The following is a 9,091-nucleotide window of genomic DNA, read 5'->3' as shown; positions in this document are numbered from 1 at the left end:
AAAATCTCCAAAAGGAATGCTCTACCGCTGTATATTTATTCCTCAAATCTTGAACTCCTAAGAGTTAAGTACAACCTTAATTGGAGACACAACAAAATAACATATTTGTAGGTATACATCACTTTATTGCTTAATCAAGTATGATAGCTTGTTTAAGAGAATTTTCCTCTCATCATTAAAGCTATTAAGCTGAACCTGTTCAGATGGCAGAAGTTGTTTGTATCCTGGTTAAGCAAAATAGTTTTTCTTAATATAAATCTGCTGCTTAGGTTATCCTACCTTTCCAGAACTTGCTGATCATAGTGCCCAAACATATCTTATCACAACTGCAAATGTGGTTCATCAAATTCACACCTAGGTATATATTTACTAAAGTGTGAGGTTTTAGAAGTGGAGATGTTGCAGATAGCAACCAATCAGATTCTACTTATCATTTATCTAGCACATTCTAGAAGATAATAGCTAGAATCTGAGTGGTTGTTATGGGCAATATCTTTACTTCTAAAAACCCGCGCTTTAGTAAATATACCCCATACTGTATATTAACTGGCAACATACCTTAGCCTGGTTGTAGCCTGGTTCATGAACTACAGTATTATGCTTCAAGGCTGCCTCTTGTAAGGTCACACAGGTGGCTGCGATTGCAACTTCTGACCAGAGAAGACCTAAAAGCAATCTCACATATGGTTGTTATTTTTTTCATGTAAAATATGGACAGCTGTAAACTTAATTTTGACATCACATCTCCTGCTATGGAACAACTTTCAGTTTCTTGTATTTCTCACTGGTAAACTGGGGTATTCAAATAGTGATTGAAGTTTTGGAAAAAGGAAATTGTGCTGCTCTGGAACTGCTCCAACAGGTGAGTGTATATAATAATAATCTGTATGCAGAGCTATACACATCTCTCAGTGCGCACTTACGCCTACCGTATACTATATATATCCCAGAAAAGAGGCATATTTATGTTACTTAGCTCACAACTGAACCAGCATGCCCTCACTGAACTTTGCCTATGGGACAATGACTCACTACAGGCCAGTTATGTTTCTACGTCATGAGTGTACACACAATCAAAATGTGTCCAATTCTGCTTTGCCTGTATTGGTGAGCTCAGTTCTTGTGCATGCATAGTGTGAGAACATGCAAGATACGCTCTGCAAACAAGTATACATTCACCTCTGCATGAGCCTGTTTGTTTCGGTATGCAGTTGTGAAGCTGGCGGACCTAATCCCGACAGCCGGCTTCCCGACTGTCATATTCAGGCAAGGGTCTAAAGACAGGCGTCGATATGCCGACGCCTGTCATTATACATACGCCGGGAGCCCGACGCCCGGCATGCCGGGCGCGGATAGCCGGGGGGGTTAGGTTTAGGGTTCCTAAGGGGGGGACTTAGGGTTAGGCACCACCCTGCGAGGTTAGGTTTAGGCTAGGGGAAGGGGGGTTAGCGTTAGGCACCCCCGGGGGGGACTTAGGGTTAGGCACTTCTGGGGGGGACTTAGGGTTAGGCACCCCCCCCAGGGGACTTAGGTTTAGCCGGCGGGGATGGGGGGGGTTAGGTTTAGGCACTTAGAGGGGGGATTAGGGTTAGGCACTGGGGGAGAACGTTAGGGTTAGGTACCCCTAAGGGAGGGTTAGGGGGTAGAAATAGGTTAGTATATACTTACCTTTGACGATCGGGATTTCCTCCTCTGCCGGGATGCCGATGTCGGGATTCCAACCGCCGGGCATGGGTCCAGCGGTAAATCGTACAGATTCCTTTGTTTCTACTCTACCAATACTCCACATTGCAGGACACCTGACACAATATTAGTCACTTTGCTACCATGGCCCTCTCTTCCAGGTATACGATTTCATCCCTTCATAACATTTTAGTAAAGACAAATTCACCCACAATTCCTAAGCGCAAAACCAACTGAGATACATATTTGGGTAGGACACTGGAAGAGGACATGTGATTCACTATAAGGGACAGGGTGTAGCTGTCCCCCATTTCAACTCATGTGAAATAAATCTCATACAAAATTTACTAAAAGTTGTACTTAGTGCTGACCAGATTACAGAGGATATTTTATATGACTCCAGTGTTGTGGAATTTTTATTCTACATATGGTGGATCTGCCCCCAAATTATCACATTCTGGGAATTTATAGCTACTCTTCTCACTAATACTATAGTATCTCCCATCCCTGAAGATTCTTGGGGGTATATTTACTAAAGTGAGAGTTTTTAGAAGTGGAGATGTTGCCCATAGGAACCTATCATATTCTAGCTATTATCTTCTAGAAGGTGGTAGTGAAATGTAAAATAGAATCTGATGGGCAACATCTCCATTTCTAAAAACTCTCACTTTAGTAAATATATCCCTTGGTCTTTTGTCAAGGCCTCAATAATTTATCTGACTAGCTATCCATCCAGATCTTAAAAGCAGCTACTGTGGATGCCTAAAAGTTAATTACTGGTAATAAATCAGAATCTTCACATATTGCATCTCGTGACTATGATAAAAAAATTCCACTTATCTAAGTTATAAATCCCCAAAATTCACTCAGACTATGGGGCCTATGGTATGTTTACAACAAAAAAGCTCCCCAGTAATAGACTTTGAAAACGACTTCAGTAATCCATCTACCTCTATCTTTGCACTGCATTGTAACTATGGCCCGTATTCAATTAGAAGCGAAAAGTCGGAAAAGTTTCGCCTGTCTGACTTTCTGCCTCCTTCGGCTGTTTCAGAGGCGGAAACTTTACGCGTGCGTCCCCCCTTTTCTCCATATTCAATTCCTAAACAGACGAAAACAGAAAGCGGTGAATGCAGAACAGGCGGAAAATAATGTCAGAAGTGGGGAAATCAGTCTGTACCCCAAAAAATGATGCACTAACATAGGGAACCAATGTAGATGTGTACTAATATCCCTAATAAAAGTGCTTGGTGTACTTAAGTAGTTTAAATTGCTTCTTATTAGTGTCTTTGCAAAAGTGGTGAAAAATGGCATAAAGCATTTTTTTGTTTGAAAATAAGTAGTCCAGTTAAATTTGGGGTTCTTGGAAATGGGTGCTAGCATCTTTTTATGTCTATAAAGTGAAGTTTTAAAAAAACATGAAAAACCACCCTCATACATGCACCTGCAATCCCAAAAACACTTGGCTTCTCCTTACAGCACCCCAAGAAGTCTATTTCTTTAGTTTTTACAGTTGTCTCCCCACTTTTTCGCCCTCAAAATGAAAGTACTATTTTGGGGTGTTGAGGTAATTTTAAATTTTTTTGGGTTGATTTGTCCTTTGGGGGGCTGTCCCAAGGGTTCTGAATCGTTTCCCCACGTTTGCACCCCAAAATAATGATTTTGCACTTTTTTTCTCCTGCTATTCATAAGAGATACTTTTCCGCCTATTACATTGCATTGACTCTCCGCTTACGTGAAATCGTCCTGGAATTGAAAATGGAGATACTTTGAAAATAGGAGGGAAGCCCGAATCCACTGAAACTTTTCTCCAAAAAGCACTTTTCGCCTCTAATTGAATCCAGTACTATGTGTCTGTGTCCTCTGGCTGGTGTCCTAGGGACTTTCACACAGAAAACAAAATTACCGTATAAAGAGCAGGGTCGGAGACCCGGCAATTTCAAACCGGGTTGACCCTTTCACACAGGAAAAAAACCCTTGTTGATCTGCAAATTACCGGGTAAAAGTGTTTTACCCGGTAATTTAGTTTTCTGTGTGAAAGGGCTGTAAGTCTTTAACCAGCAAACCCACCCGGCATTTAAATGCCGGGTAATAGCCGGGATATTTCAAACATTCTGTGTGAAAGCGTTATTAGCTATCACTCTCCTTTTTTTCCCAAAATCCCTACTTATACTATGACCTTTCATTGCTTGCAAACAAGTCTCGCTACCAAATGGTTGTGAAATATGTATATTTATTATTTGGCTGAAATTGCTATATGGTGTTTGATTGTTACCTGTCTTAGACTTCAAACCTTGGCTATTGCTATTTGTATTTTTGAAAAACACAATAAAATCTTTTGAGATAAAAAAAAAAGATAAACAAAAAAGATAAACAAGAGTTATCCCGAACAAAATACAATATGGTTAGCCAACAATTATGATGGTCAAGAAAGGGTTACCTAAAGACTTATGGAATGGAACAATGGGGTAAAATTACTTAGCAGTGGGTTGGTGTTTACAAACCAATGAGCATTGTCTCTGGTTGGGGGGGGAGGAATACAGGATTTACTAAGTATTGGATTTGATACTGTTTTGATACAGTATACCCCAATCTCGCAGCAAATCTGCTGACAAAAACGCAGTGAAACATACAGGGTTAAGCACGGCACGGATCCCTAGGATTTGTGCAGGCTTGTCTTTTTTTGTGTGTGAAAATAACAAGTAAAAAAACCAAAAACAAATGGTGTGGTATTCCCCTAAATTGATAACCAGCCCTAGGCTGGGAGTATAAAAATTGGGAGGGAGTGATAGGTTTGTGGGTTGGGACGACAAAGGGCGTGGGATCACAGATTTTCAGCTATCACTAAGCTTAACCAGCCAATGCTTTTGGCACCATAGTTTGGAGGACCTGCAGCATGAGGTTCCCTCGTCATAGTGCCAACTAGGGCTAGGCAAGTGGGGCCCGCAAAAAAGAAAAAAATTGCAGTGAACACACTCCTTGGCCAGAGGCTGTGGAGCGAATAAATAAGTTTCAATTAAAGATTTAATATTCTTCTCTCCAGGCTCATTACATATCACAGCTAACCCTGTCATGTCCAATTTAAATGGCTGTCAAGGCACTCTGTCACTTGTAAAAATACAATATTTAAAAAACAGACAAGACACATAGAATACTCCTCCATAATCCCTCATTCACCACTTTATTACTCAGATATCCTGTACAAGGTGCACACATAGAAGTAGACACTGTCTATTTATTAAAACCCAAGAAGCAACATGTTCAGGAGTAAGTATGCCTGGCCTTACCACAGCTTATCTTCTTGTTGTTGCATCACGTATTGTGTAAATAGCTTGCTTTCTGTGCATTTGTTTCTCCACAGGAGTAAAAAAATATTGCCGTGATAATATTGGGAATATAAATACTGTATATGCATATATGTTTTGTCCCAAAAGAGATTTTACAAACTCTTATTAATAGAATAATTCATATATAATTCATATTAATCTTCTAATTTAACAGGATCATTTTTGTTTTTGTAGAGAATAAATGGAGGACAAGGCAATGTTCTAGTACACGGTCATCAGAAATGAGGTGTATTGATATAATACAGTCACAAAATTATAATATACACTGAGTACCTATAAAAGCCTTGCACCCTCTTGTATTTGGTCCTCTATAGGAAATCTTTTGTATGGAAATACCCATATGTGTTACTATTTCACTAGGATCTTTCAGAGAGAAGGTTCAAAAAGTAGTAATGTCACTGAGGAGGCATCACCAAGCACGGGAGAAAAAGAAAAAATCAGTCAAGTGGTTTCCAAATTTTATTAACCAATGTCCAGCTCTATAACATTTACCCAGGACAAAAGTGGATAGTAAAAGTAGAAGGAAGAAAGACAAGAGTACAGCATTTCACCATATCACATTTGAAATAAAAAGTCTATGGCACATGTTAGAACTTCACATCATAACTAGAACAGCAAATAAAGAGGAATGTAAAACAGCTACTGAAAGCTAAAGGAACATGAGAGAGAAGAGAGAGAAGAGAAAGAGAGAGAGCGAGCACGAGCTGCCTGGCTGGTACCAATCTGTTATTGGGGCTAAGGCAAACTGTAGAGAAATATACAAACATTAACAAGTTGATATTACAATATGGAGTAGACCAGTGGCCAAAGTGGTCTGGTAATTGGCGGTATGTCATACTGCCATTTCTCCTATGCGTTAATAGTAAAACTATCAAATTCCATTGACTTACTGTTTCCATATCACTACTTCTAAATTTCCACTTCAACCACTGGAGTAGAGATCAACTCTGCCAAATTACAGCCAATACTGTTTATTTTAAAACCATTAAAGGTGTGCCTTGTTAGTAACCTATTGAAGAAAGTGATTGGACTTCATCATCATGAAACAATTATTTAGCAAATTAATAGTTGTTAAAAGATGTGACTAATGAATCCTTTTCATAATCCTTAGATTCCAAGAAGAAAGAAACATACAATTTAACGTTAGTGCAGAACCTTATTACTAGGAGTCAAGGCTTTGGTGGGTCCTTCTCCTATTGTATTCTAAGGACACTTTACAACTACTCATGAGCTAAACATGTGACCCTTTGCATTATATTACCTGATTAGTTAAAATGAAGAGGCACATTAGAGTGTGACCACCTTTACCTGTCCTAAACAGGTGACCCTACTCCTGATTGTCTTTCTGTGATATTATTCAGATTAAACCATATAAAACTATCATCTCACATGAAAAAACTATACTGCTTCTAAGCAACAAAATAGTGTAAGCCTGTGGTCGGAACAGTGTACATGCAAAGGTTAGAGGTCACAGTAAGAGCATAGGCCATTACTGAGTTTTTCAATGATACGGCTATGTATAAAGGCTAAAATTATCCTGGTAATAGTTCTCCTCAATCTTTTAATGTTTCTTATTTACATAAAGGCTCTTTTACTACTGACATGCTCTTTACTTCTCCTCTTATATCTGCCATCTCCAGTGAAGGCTGGTACCAAGTCTTATCACTTATAAAAAAGGGGTTACAAGTTTAAGACAGGAAATTAGCAGAGGAAACAAATGACCAATCTCAGTATAAAAAAGCAATGTCTGCTCAGGGATGTAACAGTTTGATCCTCACCAACACAGGCATTATGTAAAATGAGGATCTCACAGGAAATCTCATTACAAGGACACAAAGTACTGGTTGGAGGAGATATAATTAGCCCAGCTGCCCATATAATAATAATAATAATAATAATAAAAGATATGGGTACTGTGCCTAATCACACCTTACCAAAGGTCTACTCCTATGTCTGACCTACAGAATGTACATCATTTCTACAACTAGACTCTGGTCTGTTTACTAACTATTATACCAGCTTTATTATGGAGGTATCACTCATACTGTTAAGTTCTCCGGATTCCTGAGATATAACACAAAATGGCCAGCAATATCAGCTTAGCCTGAGCACAAACAGGAATGCTGAAAAATGGTCATGTATTATCTTCACAGTTTTACTTTCCAGATTGCTCTTCAGTCTAATCTCTATAATACAGTTTAGTAGCACGTCACAAGAGATGGCTGTGATTAATGGAAATATTGTACACGATTCACATGTTCACTGTGTTATACAAGTACCAACGTCTACAGCCTTAAAGTACTGCTTAGTCCATTCATCACTGGCTCTGTATGGATGAAGGAGTCCAGTTTACTCTACATCAGTCTTCCAGTGCCAAACTTGCAAAGGTTTTCTTTCATTTAAACAGGAGGTTGTCCAACATTTTTTTAGTTGGGAACCTCCTTCCTCATTTCTATCTCTAGACATAACCTTCCTTTCCACTTCTTTCTGTACCTAAAGAGGAGCTTTAAAACCTATGGTATCAGGTTCACATGGCTAGTGATGGTGGTACTGTAAACAAATGAATTCATTAAGGACATTGCAAAAGACATACTGTATGTTAGCCAAATTAACTCAGGCTGCTAATTTATAGAGCATTAAACACAAACACATTGTACTGTTGCATAATGCTGTAGAAGGGAAACCATGTTGGCACTTCAATAGTCACATATTTACACATTTACATCCTTAAGCTTTTAGGTGAAATAGTTTGAGCATTTGAAAACGGCAACAAGCAGTTGTGTCATGGAATCAACTTCCTGAAATCCTGCAGCCACAGTTTAATTGTTCGATAGAAGAAACAAACCCCAAGGGCATGATACTGAATTGGGCCTACCCCCAATTTGCTTAGCGTAAAATAGAGAATATGTCATATAAAAATGAGTATGATTGTGCCCCTAAGCTGGTCTCACACACCACAGAACAGGGAAGGCAAGGCACAGTCATAAGCAGATTGAATGCAGTAATGGATTGGTCCCAAAATTGGCAAGACCACATGAAGACACAGAAAGGCCTGCCAGTAGTCGTTTCACATGCGGGACATGGGCTTGTGCATATACACACTGATAGTGATGGGGGCTGCCAGCACTAGATAACCATTTTTGATTGGCTGATTGTAGATTAACCTCACAAACTGATTTATGCATGAGAAGCGTATAGCTGCTGTATTATAGAGGTTTTCTAATTTGAATCAAACCTTATATGCATTTTTGCTATCAAAACCAATGTTAAAAAAAAACTTATCTTGTGCGTATTACGTGGTTGAGTGTAAGTATACATGAAATAGCCAGACCTGGTGCCTGTGCTACTAATGCATGTGCCGAGAACGTCTTGGGATGCATAAGGGCGTACATACATACGCTATTTAGTTTGAACATTACCTTTAACTCAAATGCATCCAATTTAGCATTAGGCCCATGTCCCTAAGTGGCCAACCTGTGACATATTCTAACTAAAACACTGTCATATATATATTACTGAATATAAATGACCAATTACATTCTAGGTTATGGCAAAGCCATAGACTGAATTAATACAGAGTCGCAACCACAGCAGCTTATATTAGTTTTGTGGTCAATTTTTTAAGCAAACTGGGACCGCATAGGGCAGGGGCAACAGAAAAATGTCTCCACAGTATATTTGTTTTATTTACTTTCTTACGATTCCTTATTCACATATCTTTAAAATAGCAGATACCTTTCAGATTACAAATAATGGAGTAAAAGGTGATAGATGGGGAAATGTTAAGGCCAGGGTATTAGTATCATGACCTGCCTATACCCTGTGCTATTTCGTCATGCTATTATATTATTTTTATTACAAGTGCATTGGGATTTATAACACAATTTGTTCTCTGTCTATGCACATAATTATTTTCATACAAAAGCCTATTTGCTATTATTTTTACTACTATAATAACACTGATTGAGATAGAGCACTTTTTACTTTAAATCTGCAATAATTAAAATGTTTTCTTGTCTGCTCCCACCTATGTGTCCTTGTATCACATCTCCTGAAAGTAC

Source organism: Taudactylus pleione, unplaced genomic scaffold (assembly GCF_031769625.1).
Source record: "Taudactylus pleione unplaced genomic scaffold, aTauple2 ptg001990l, whole genome shotgun sequence".
Taxonomy (NCBI): Eukaryota; Metazoa; Chordata; class Amphibia; order Anura; family Myobatrachidae; genus Taudactylus; species Taudactylus pleione.
This window is presented reverse-complemented; position numbering follows the sequence as displayed.